Below are 13219 nucleotides of genomic sequence, written 5' to 3'. Positions count from 1 at the left end.
TATTGCCTCTAGGGCATATTTCCAACAGTCTCCCACTTGCACTAGAGTCAATAATCTAGTTACATTGTGATGAATCGAACACCCATGCAGTTCTGGTGTTGATCATGTTTTGCTCTAGGGAGAGGTTTAGTCAACGGATCTGCCACATTCAGGTCCGTATGTACTTTACAAATATCTATGTCTCCATTTTGAACACTTTCACGAATGGAGTTGAAGCGACGCTTGATATGCCTGGTCTTCCTGTGAAACCTGGGCTCCTTGGCAAGGGCAATAGCTCCAGTGTTGTCACAGAAGAGAGTCATCGGGCCCGACGCATGGGTATGACTCCTAGGTCGGTAATGAACTCCTTCACCCAGATTGCCTCTTGTGCTGCCTCCGAGGCTGCCATGTACTCCGCTTCACATGTAGATCCCGCCACAACGCTTTGCTTGCAACTGCACCAGCTTACTGCCCCACCATTCAAAATATACACGTATCTGGTTTGTGACTTAGAGTCATCCAGATCTGTGTCGAAGCTAGCATCGACGTAACCCTTTACGACGAGCTCTTCGTCACCTCCATAAACGAGAAACATATCCTTAGTCCTTTTCAGGTACTTCAGGATATTCTTGACCGTTGTCCAGTGTTCCATGTCGGGATTACTTTGGTACCTTCCTACCAAACTTAGGGCAAGGTTTACATCAGGTCTGGTACACAACATAGCATACATGATAGACCCTATGGCCGAGGCATAGGGGACGACACTCATCTTTTCTCTATCTTCTGCCGTGGTCGGGCATTGAGCCGTGCTCAATCTCGTACCTTGCAATACAGGCAAGAACCCCTTCTTTGACTGATCCATTTTGAACTTCTTCAATATCTTGTCAAGGTACGTACTCTATGAAAGACCAATGAGGCGTCTCGACCTATCTCTATAGATCTTGATGCCTAATATATAAGAAACTTCTCCAAGATCCTTCATTGAAAAACACTTGTTCAAGTAGGCCTTTATGCTTTCCAAGAATTCTATGTCATTTCCCATCAACAGTATGTCATCCACATACAATATGAGAAATGCTACAGAGCTCCCACTCACTTTCTTGTAAATGCAGGCTTCTCCATAAGTCTGCGTAAACCCAAACACTTTGATCATCTCATCAAAACGAATGTTCCAACTCCGAGATGCTTGCACCAGCCCATAAATCGAGCGTTGGAGCTTGCACACCTTGTCAACATTCTTAGGATCGACAAAACCTTCCGGCTGCATCATATACAATTCTTCCTTAAGGAAACCATTAAGGAATGCCCTTTTGACGTCCATTTGCCATATCTCATAATCATAGAATGCGGCAATTGCTAACATGATTCGGACGGACTTCAGCTTCGCTACGGGTGAGAAAGTCTAATCGTAGTCAACCCCTTGAACTTGTCGATAACCCTTAGCGACAAGCCGAGCTTTATAGATGGTTACGTTACCATCCGCGTCTGTCTTCTTCTTAAAGATCCATTTATTTTCTATGGCTCGCCGATCATCGGGCAAGTCAGTCAAAGTCCATACTTCGTTTTCATACATGGATCCTATCTCGGATTTCATGGCTTCCAGCCATTTGTCGGAATTTGGGCCCGCCATCGCTTCTTCATAGTTCGAAGGTTCACCGTTGTCTAACAACATGATTTCCAAGACAGGGTTGCCGTACCACTCTGGTGCGGAACGTGTTCTTGTGGACCTACGAAGTTCAGTAGCAACTTGATCTGAAGTTTCATGATCATCATCATTAACTTCCTCTCGGTCGGTGCAGGCACCTCAGGAACAATTTCCTGAGCTGCGCCACTCTCCGGTTCAAGAGGTAATACTTCATCAAGTTCTACTTTCCTCCCACTTATTTCTTTCAAGAGAAACTCTTTCTCTAGAAAGGATCCATTCTTGGCAACAAAGATCTTGCCTTCGGATCTGAGGTAGAAGGTATACCCAATAGTTTCTTTAGGGTATCCTATGAAGACGCATTTTTCCGATTTGGGTTCAATCTTTTCAGGTTGAAGTTTCTTGACATAAGCATCGCATCCCCAAACTTTTAGAAACGTCAGCTTAGGTTTCTTCCCAAACCATAATTCATACGGTGTCATCTCAACGGATTTCGACGGAGCCCTATTTAAAGTGAATGCGGCAGTCTCTAAAGCATAGCCCCAAAATGACAATGGTAAATCGGTAAGAGACATCATAGATCGCACCATATCCAATAGAGTGCGATTACGACGTTCGGACACACCATTACGCTGAGGTGTTCCAGGCGGCGTGAGTTGTGAAACTATTCCACATTTCCTTAAGTGTGTGCCAAATTTGTGACTCAAGTATTCTCCCCCACGATCTGATCGCAAGAACTTGTTTTTCTTGTCACGTTGATTCTCAACCTCACTCTGAAATTTCTTGAACTTTTCAAAGGTCTCAGACTTGTGTTTCATTAAGTAGACATACCCATATCTACTCAAGTCGTCAGTGAGGGTGAGAACATAACGATAGCCACCGCTAGCCTCAACACTCATTGGACCGCACACATCAGTATGTATGATTTCCAATAAGTTGGTTGCTCGCTCCATTGTTCCTGAGAACAGAGTCTTGGTCATTTTACCCATGAGGCATGGTTCGCACGTGTCAAATGATTCGTAATCAAGAGACTCCAAAAGTCCATCTGCATGGAGCTTCTTCATGCGTTTGACACCTATGTGACCAAGGCGGCAGTGCCACAAGTATGTGGGACTATCATTATCAACCTTACATCTTTTGGTATTCACACTATGAATATGTGTAACATTACACTCGAGATTCATTAAGAATAAACCATTCACCAGCGGAGCATGACCATAAAACATATCTCTCATATAAATAGAACAACCATTATTCTCGGATTTAAATGAGTAGCCATCTCGAATTAAACGAGATCCTGATACAATGTTCATGCTCAAAGCTGGCACTAAATAACAATTATTGAGGTTTAAAACTAATACCGTAGGTAAATGTAGAGGCAGCGTGCCGACGGCGATCACATCGACCTTGGAACCATTCCCGACGCGCATCGTCACCTCGTCCTTCGCCAGTCTCCGCTTATTCCGCAGCTCCTGCTTTGAGTTACAAATGTGAGCAACCGCACCGGTATCAAATACCCAGGAGCTACTACGAGCACTGGTAAGGTACACATCAATTACATGTATATCACATATACCTTTAGTGTTGCCGGCCTTCTTGTCCGCTAAGTATTTGGGGCAGTTCCGCTTCCAGTGACCACTTCCCTTGCAATAAAAACACTCAGTCTCGGGCTTGGGTCCATTCTTTGGCTTCTTCCCGGCAGCTTGCTTACCGGGCGCGGCAACCCCCTTGCCGTCCTTCTTGAAGTTCTTCTTACCCTTGCCTTTCTTGAAGTTAGTGGTTTTATTCACCATCAACACTTGATGTTCCTTTTTGATTTCCACCTTTGCTGATTTCAGCATTGAATATACCTCAGGAATGGTCTTTTCCATCCCCTGCATATTGAAGTTCATCACAAAGCTCTTGTAGCTCGGTGGAAGCGACTGAAGGATTCTATCAATGACCGCGTCATCCGAGAGATTAACTCCCAGCTGAGTCAAGCGGTTATGCAACCCAAATATTTTGAGTATGTGCTCACTGACAGAACTATTTTCCTCCATCTTACAACTGAAGAACTTGTCGGAGACTTCATATCTCTTGACCTAGGCATGAGCTTGGAAAACCATTTTCAGCTCTTCGAACATCTCATATGCTCCGTGTCTCTCAAAATGCTTTTGGAGCCCCGGTTCTAAGCTGTAAAGCATGCCGCACTGAACGAGGGAGTAATCATCAGCACGTGACTGTCAAGCGTTCATAACGTCTTGGTTCTCTGGGATGGGTGCGTCACCTAGCGGTGCTTCTAGGACATAATCTTTCTTGGCAGCTATGAGGATGATCCTCAGGTTCCGGACCCAGTCCGTATAGTTGCTGCCATCATCTTTCAGCTTGGTTTTCTCTAGGAACGCGTTGAAGTTGAGGGCAACATTAGCGTGGGCCATTTGATCTACAAGACATAGTGTAAAGATTTTAGACTAAGTTCATGATAATTAAGTTCATCTAATCAAATTATTCAATGAACTCCCACTCAGATAGACATCCCTCTAGTCATCTAAGTGAAACATGATCCGAGTCAACTAGGCCGTGTCCGATCATCACGTGAGACGGACTAGTCAACATCGGTGAACATCTTCATGTTGATCGTATCTTCTATACGACTCATGCTCGACCTTTCGGTCTTCTGTGTTCCGAGGCCATGTCTATACGTGATAGGCTCTTCAAGTCAACCTAAGTGTATTGTGTGTGTAAATCTGGCTTACACCCGTTGTATTCGAACGTTAGAATCTATCACACCCGATCATCACGTGGTGCTTCGAAACAATGAACCTTCGCAACGGTGCACAGTTAGGGGGAACACTTTCTTGAAATTATTACGAGGGATCATCTTATTTAAGCTACCGTCGTTCTAAGCAAATAAGATGTAAAACATGATAAACATCACATGCAATCAAATAGTGACATGATCTGGCCAATATCATTTGCTCCTTTTGATCTCCATCTTCGGGGCTCCATGATCATCGTTGTCATCGGCATGACACCATGATCTCCATCATCGTGTCTTCTTGAAGTTGTCTCATCATCTATTACTTCTACTACTATGGCTAACGCTTTAGCAATAAAGTAAAGTAATTACATGACGTTTATGTTGACATGCAGGTCATAAATAAATAAAGACAACTCCTATGGCTCCTGCCGGTTTTCATACTCATCGACATGCAAGTCGTGATTCCTATTACAAGAACATGATCAATCTCATACATCACATATATCATTCATCACATCCTTTTGGCCATATCACATCACACGGCACATGCTGCAAAAACAAGTTAGACGTCCTCTAATTGTTGTTGCAAGTTTTTACGTGGCTGCTATAGGTTTCTAGCAAGAACGTTTCTTACCTACGCCAAAACCACAACGTGATATGCCAATTTCTATTTACCCTTCATAAGGACCCTTTTCATCGAATCCGATCCGACTAAAGTGGGAGAGACAAACACCCGCCAGCCACCTTATGCAACTAGTGCATGTCAATCGGTGGAACCAGTCTCACGTAAGCGTACGTGTCAGGTCGGTCCGGGCGGCTTCATCCCACGATGCCGCCGAATCAAGATAAGACTAGTAACGGCAAGCAAATTGACAATATCGACGCCCACAACTGCTTTGTGTTCTACTCGTGCATAGAAACTACGCATAGACCTAGCTCATGATGCCACTGTTGGGGAACGTAGCAAAATTTTAAAATTTTCTACGCATCACCAAGATCAATATATGGAGTCATCTAGCAACGAGGGAGAGAGGAGTGCATCTACATACCCTTGTAGATCGCGCGCGGAAGCGTTCAAGAGAACGGGGTTGATGGAGTCGTACTCGTCGTGATCCAAATCGCCGATGACCTAGCGCCGAACGGACGGCACCTCCGCGTTCAACACATGTACGGTTGGGAAGACGCCTCCTCCAACTTGATCCAGCAAGGGGGAAGTAGAGGTTGATGAAGATCCAGCAGCACGACGGCGTGGTGGTGGAAGCAACGGTGATCTCGGCAAGGCTTCGCCAAGCATAGGGAGAGAGAGGAGTGTCACGGGAGGGAGAGGGAGAGGCCAGGGGCTAGGGTGCGGCTGCCCTCCCTCCCCCCACTATATATAGGGTCCCTAGGGGGGAGGCGCCGGCCCTAGGAGATCCAATCTCCAAGGGGGGGCGGCGGCCAAGGGGGTGGCTTGCCCCCCAAGCCAAGTGGGGCGCCCCCCACCCCTAGGGTTTCCAACCCTAGGCGCAGGGGGAGGCCCAAGGGGGGCGCACCAGCCCACTAGGGGCTGGTTCCCCTCCCACTTCAGCCCATGGGGCCCTCCGGGATAGGTGGCCCCACCCGGTGGTCCCGGTACAATACCGAGTACCCCCGAAACTTTCGCGATGGCCAAAACTTGACTTCCTATATATAAATCTTCACCTCCGGACCATTCTGAAACTCCTCGTTACGTCTAGGATCTCATCCGAGACTCCGAACAACTTTCGGGTTACCGTATACTAATATCTCAACAACCCTAGCGTCATCGAACCTTAAGTGTGTAGACCCTACGGGTTCGGGAGACACGCAGACATGACCGAGACGACTCTCCGGTCAATAACCAACAGCGGGATCTGGATACCCATGTTGGCTCCCACATGCTCCTCGATAATCTCATCGAATGAACCACGATGTCGAGGATTCAATCAATCCATAACAATTCCCTTTGTCAATCGGTACGTTACTTGCCCGAGACTCGATCGTCGGTATCCCAATACCTTGTTCAATCTCGTTACCGGCAAGTCACTTTACTCGTACCGTAATGCATGATTCCGTGATCAACCACTTGGTCACATTGAGCTCATTATGATAATGCATTACCGAGTGGGCCCAGAGATACCTCTCCGTCATACGGAGTGACAAATCCCAGTCTCGATTCGTGCCAACCCAACAGACATTTTCGGAGATACCTGTAGTGTACCTTTATAGTCACCCAGTTACGTTGTGACGTTTGGCACACCCAAAGCACTCCTACGGTATCCGGGAGTTGCACAATCTCATGGTCTAAGGAAATGATACTTGACATTCGGAAAAGCTATAGCAAACGAACTACACGATCTTTGAGCTATGCTTAGGATTGGGTCTTGTCCATCACATCATTCTCCTAATGATGTGATCCCGTTATCAATGACATCCAATGTCCATAGTCAGGAAACCATGACTATCTTTTGATCAACGAGCTAGTCAAGTAGAGGCTCACTAGGGGCGTGTTGTGGTCTATGTATTCACACATGTATTACGATTTCCGGATAACACAATTATAGCATGAACAATAGACAATTATCATGAACAAAGAAATATAATAATAACCATTTTATTATTGCCTCTAGGGCATATTTCCAACAGGAGATACCTGTAGAACTTCTTTATAATCACCCAGTTACGTTGTGAGGTTTGATAGCACACAAGGTATTCCTCCGGTATCCGGGAGTTGCATAATTTCATAGTCGAAGGAATATGTATTTGACATGAAGAAAGCAATAGCAATAAAACTGAACGCTTATTATGCTAAGCTAACAGATGGGTCATGTCCATCACATCATTCTCCTAATGGTGTGATCCCGTTATCAAATGACAACACATGTCTATGGTTAGGAAACCTTAACCATTTTTGATCAACGAGCTAGTCTAGTAGAGGCTTACTAGGGACACGGTATTTGTTTATGTATTCACACATGTATTTAGGTTTCCGATCAATACAATTCTAGCATGAATAATAAACCTTTATCATGAATAAGGAAATATAAAATAACAACTTTATTATTGCCTTTAGGGCATATTTCCTTCACTCCTGGTGTCTAACCAAATCCTTGCTACCGATCGGGACGGTTTTTCACAAGATGCATCCTAGCATTTTGCGATACCTTTTTGCTGCGTCCTCCGTGGTGACGGGCTCGCCGCTCGGGCCAACTGTGGTGATTGTAATTATACCTTTGTGAAGCTTGTTTGGATCCCTTGCCTTTCAGTTGCTTTTCTTTGTGGCGGCCGTGCTGTATGAAGTCTCGTTAGTGTGGCCCGTGTCCCCTACCCCGGTGGTCGGTTCTACCTGTTGGTCATTGCCCTTCTCGGCGTTAGGGGTGGACGAATCATCCATGTCAGGGGTGCTCATCTCGACATCAGGGTTGACATACTGTGGTTCCTTCTGAGATGACGTTCCGACACCGGGATCCATTTGTCCAACTGCAATATTGTAACAAAAAGTTATGACTGAACATAGAAAGAGAATGGCGACTGGAAAATTCGACATGACCTTTGCTAAAAGTAGGGCATATTGAGTACCAGAAATTTGACGAAACGAAACGATCAACGTTTCATTAAAACATTGGCACTCATATTAAGTCCTACAATCAAACACAACCATCTGATTCTACATCGAATGACACCACCCCATCCACGTGTTTGTACAGGTACATCTAAGAACTAAGATCTAAATCCTTTGTGTGGCATTTTATCAAACACTTTACAATCATCTATAATAGTGAAACATATAGATGTGAAATGTAGTGAAATTATACCTTAACAGATATGTGAATCGGAAATTTGCGACACCGACGATGGTGTTGACGAGACGGCCGAGTTTGTTGCGACGTCCGCGAGGTTGTCAAGGTGTTATCCCACGGGATCCCGCGGGGAAAAAACTACAGCTGTGGTGGCGGCGGAGTACGAGTACCAGCGGCGGCAACGGCAGCGGGGCGCGGACCGGACCGCCCGATAGTAGAGAGAGGTGCGCGACAGCGGATCGAAGCACGCGAGAGTAGAGTGAGGTGTGCGGTGGCCGGTGGCGGCTGCGGTGGACGAGCGTGTGAGAACACACGACACGCAGCACGTGGCACCCGCCACTTCAAACATTAGCACGTGCGTAAAATCTGCCTTTCACAGATATTTGTTGCGTAAAAATACGGCAGCACTTTGACAACTTTTGGACTTGAATTCTTTTTCCATGTGTAATATACGCCATCAGAAGCCCCGTGCTACAATTTCACAATTTTTGGAGTTAGTTTGCTATTTTCACGGCATTAACTGAATTTTCGGCAAGTAAAAAAGGCAAAACAAATTTTGATCGTGCTAACGAGGTTGGAAATGTTTGAAAGTTTCCATGGCGTCTTCATTGAACACGTGTAGGGTGTGATAAAAATTAGAGATCATTACGATCAAAACCTGATGCACATCATGTGCAAATAGGACACTCCCCTGCCAAGTGTAAGGGTTTCGAAACAACCACCTCACACACAGAACTCAAAATTTAAACATATTTTGGACTTGAATTTTTTTTCCATGTGCAATATACGCCATAAGAAGCCCCGTGCTACAATTTGACATTTTTTGGAGTTGGTTTGCTATTTTCGCGGCATCAACTAAATTTTCGGCAAGTAAAACATGCAAAACAAATTTTGGCCGTGCTAACGAGGTTGGAAATGTTTAAAACTTTCCATCACGTCTTCATTGTACACTTGTAGGGTGTGATAAAAATTAGAGATCGTTACGACCCAAAGCTGATGCACATTCTGTGCAAACAGGACACTCTCCCGCCAAGTGTATAGAGTTTTAAAACGACCACCTCACGCACATAACTCAATTTTTGCGATATGTCTGTGGTGGACGTATTCCACGACCGCCACTGTAAGACAAAGTAGCAGTGGCGGGTGGGCGGCAACCCTCGCCAGTGGCAGGTTTCAACACGCTAGCAAATTTTGTGAGTCCGGTTCTGGCTGTCATTCCGCCGCACCCGCCACTGCTACACCACTAGCACTAGCGGGTGTGTCCTATTACCCGCTGTTGTTGGTTTTCAAAATTAGTTGTGGCGAGTGTCCGGCTTCGCCCGCTACTAATTTGTGATCACCTATAAGCCCTTTCATAGTAGTGAAAGTTCTACGCTTTGGCGGCGATGCCCGCGGGTGCCGCTTTCCTCTAAAAGACGTCGTCGTTCGAGTCTATTTTGACTCGGCAGCAGCGACGCTTTGCCCTGTGTTTTCCTCTTGAGAGCGTTGTCGTGAAGCTTAGAGTCTTAGGTGCATTGTGACGTTATGGTCAGGCATTTCTACGTTTTCTTTCGACAACGTGGTCAGTGAGTTTACTCATTGATGACAAGTATTTTCAGACGGAGGGAGTACTTTGTATCATTCGACCGTGTATCTTAATTTGTGTTTTATTTATAAAGTGGACGGGAGCATGTTTGAAATAGAGCTAGCCAAACCATGCGCACTAGAGCTCACCGAAATTTGTTCCTTTGCAAAAACTAGGGGCATTATCAAACTACTTCAGGCAGGATGCAAAGGACATCTTATCTCAGTTATCTAAGCCAGCAACGTTATCTTATCTGCTCAGAACTACTTAAAAAAATCCTTCGTGCTGTCGGGGCCAGCAAGATGACTTTAGAGGAAAGATTGCAAAACCTAGTCAGCATGCACGTTGGTTTAACTTGGATTCGCGGAGGCAGCACAGGACAACCGAGGGCAGAAATTAAAAAATGGCGGAACTGGAGATGGTAGCCAGGATAAGTTGAGCAGAGCACGTCGGCCGACTGCAACTTCTCTCCTAACTGCGAGCCCCTTTTTTTTTAAAGCCTAGGAGAGTCCCTTTTTGTTTCGTTTGCTAGGGGGAAAAAAGAAGCATACTTCCAGTATTTTTTTTTGCGGGGGAAAAGGATTGTATATTAATTAAGCTAGATCGCGGCAGTTCAGTTCACACAAGTTTACAACCCTCTCAGTGCCTGACCGTAACCATACGGCCGTCTTCATCTCACATCTACCCATCTGAGCCAAATGGTGGCTAACATGATTACACCCTCTTCTAATAGCTTTTACCACTACCTCTCTACCTCCTCTCATCATGGAGGCGATCTCCTGAATGATGGCAGCATGTCGTGATCTATTCCCTGAAGGGTTTGAAATCATCGCAACAGCTTCGGTACTGTCTGTCTCTAGAATAAACGGAAGTGTGTTCCACTCCAAAGCTAGCGCGATTCCCTCTTTACATGCTTCTAGTTCCGCAGCAAGAGCATTATCACATGTGAATAAATGACGGCAGGAAGTGAAAATGATGCCGCCTAAGTTGTCCCGGAGCACCATGCCAGAGCCGCCGTTTCCTGCCTGCGCTAGAAAAGCACCGTCAACATTGAGTTTGAGCCATTCTTGAGGTGGCGTACTCCATCTGTCAGCTGGTGGGTGAGCTGGGCTAGCATTTGGCGCATCGTCCCTGTTGGAATCTGGCGGGCCGGTGCTACTGCATGCACGTACGCCTCCGTGTGTGCTGCTGCTGCAAGCACGTACACCTCCATGTGTGTTGCTGCATGTCCATGCACCAGCGTGTGTGTTGCTGCTATAGGCATGTACACCTCCGTGTGTGCTGCTGCTGCTGCTACTAATCCCAGGTGCAGCTTGGATCACCGGTTCCATGAGCACCATTTTACCCTTGCACATATCTTTCATAGGAAACTGCTGGATGCCTAAAAGTGATGTTAGATAGCTGTGCAGAAATCGACGAGATGCTTCAGTTGGTGGAGGAGCTTTGTCGTGAGTGATCTCATTGCGGACATGCCACGAACGCCACATTGTCATCAAGAGAGCCATGCGGGACGATTCCGATAGCGGCTCAAGCACATCAAAAAGCCACTCCGGGCCTGTGTGACGAACAAACTGGATGTCCGGGAGCATCCAGTCTTTAGCCATCGCTCTCCATAGCTCCACTGCACGGGGACACCTACACATTGCGTGGAGTCCATCCTCGCATTCCAAACCACACAAGGGACATATGTCAGTGGTTTCCAAGTGACGGGAAAATTTATTCGCCCATGTAGCAAGGAAATTTGTCACAAGCCGCCAAGCAAACACGCGTACCTTTGGGGGGCAGGGCACCCCCATATGATCTTCCAGATGGCGTGACGACCATCCGGTGCCCTGCTAGATGCGCTCGTCGATGGACGCTCGCGCTCGTCCATCGCGAAGCGGTACGCGGACCGAACGGTGAAGATACCATTCGTCTCAGGAGCCCATGCCAGGATGTCCTCGGTGAGGCGCGACGACGTCCAGATTTTGCTGATGATGTCAATATCTGCTGGATGGAAGAAGCAATGCAGGAGGTCCGTGCGCCATGCACCTCGGTCATCGAGCAGCTCTGCCACCCGTCGAAGGCGGCAGGTCCCTCGTGTAGATATGAGTTCACCAGTCGGGGGGCGGGGCAACCACTTGTCACGCCAGATACGAATGCTTTCACCATTCCCCACGCGCCACACTAGCCCCTTCTTGAGAAGCTCAAGCCCATACTGGATGGCCTGCCAGGTGGAGGACGCGTTACCAGAGAACACCGTGTCCTCGAGGCGACCCTCGGGGTAGTAGCGAGCTTTGAGGACCTGTGCACACAAGCTATTGGGTTTTGTTAGAAGTCTCCACGCCTGGCGAGCCAGGAGCGCCTGATTAAAGACCCTGAAGTCTCGGAATCCCAGTCCCCCCTTCATCTTATGTGACATAATGCGTGGCCAAGAAATCTAATGAGTTTTTCGCTTCCCTTCCTTCGCACCCCACCAGAAATTACGCACCATTCTGTTTAGGTCATCACACACTGACATCGGTAGTTTGAAAACTCCCATCATATAAGTTGGAATAGCCTGGGCGACCGCCTTAATCATGGTCTCCTTCCCTGCCAAGGACAAGGTGTCGCCCCACGCAATGATGCGTTTAGTGAGGCGAGCTTGCAAATTCTGAAATTTCCCTTTGGACATTCTACCTTCTGGAGTTGGGAGCCCCAAATATTTCTCCTCAGAGGTTGACAACTGCACTTGCAACTCAGCACGAACTTGCTCCTGTTCTGCGTGCACACAAGAATTCCCAAACAAAATACTGCACTTTGCTGGGTTTATCAATTGTCCTGTTGCATTCTCATATGTGTTAATAATTTTCTTAACTTCTCTGGCTTGCTCCTTCTCTGCTTTGAAGAATAATAGTGTACCGTCTCCAGTAGAGGAATTGAAGCAAACCCGGCTAAAATCCGAGCTCTGTCACAGTTGGCTATCCCAACTGACCTCAAGCAAATCCAGAAATTGACTGGATGTGTGGCGGCTTTAAGCCGCTTTATCTCCCGATTAGGAGAAAAGGCACTTCCCCTTTATCGCCTTCTTAGGCGCACCGAACACTTCGAGTGGACGGACGCAGCCACGGCCAGACTGGAAGAAATCAAAGCCATCCTGGCCGCCAACCCAATCCTGGCCGCGCCAACTATTGGCGAACCAATGCTATTATATATAGCGGCAACTCACCAAGTTATAAGCGCAGTGCTCATCATCAAACGAGGGACGAACGGACATAAATTCTCGCTTCAAAAATCGGTATATTATGTATCTATCATCCTCACTCTATGCAAATCACGGTACCCACATTACGTAAAAATCACGGTACCAACGAGTACTTCCAGTATTTGAACCATGAAAACAAACATGATTGTAGGGTGGGGATAGAGGAGGTTGCTTGATTATACCAACATCCGGATATGAGCGTCTGATTATGCTGATGAAGTTGAGCAAATTAAGTATCATCTCTTGCGAGACACAGGCATATCTGCTAATCATG

Source organism: Triticum urartu, chromosome 1A (genome assembly GCF_056163025.1).
Source record: "Triticum urartu cultivar PI428250 chromosome 1A, HENAU_Tu73, whole genome shotgun sequence".
Taxonomy (NCBI): Eukaryota; Viridiplantae; Streptophyta; class Magnoliopsida; order Poales; family Poaceae; genus Triticum; species Triticum urartu.
This window is presented reverse-complemented; position numbering follows the sequence as displayed.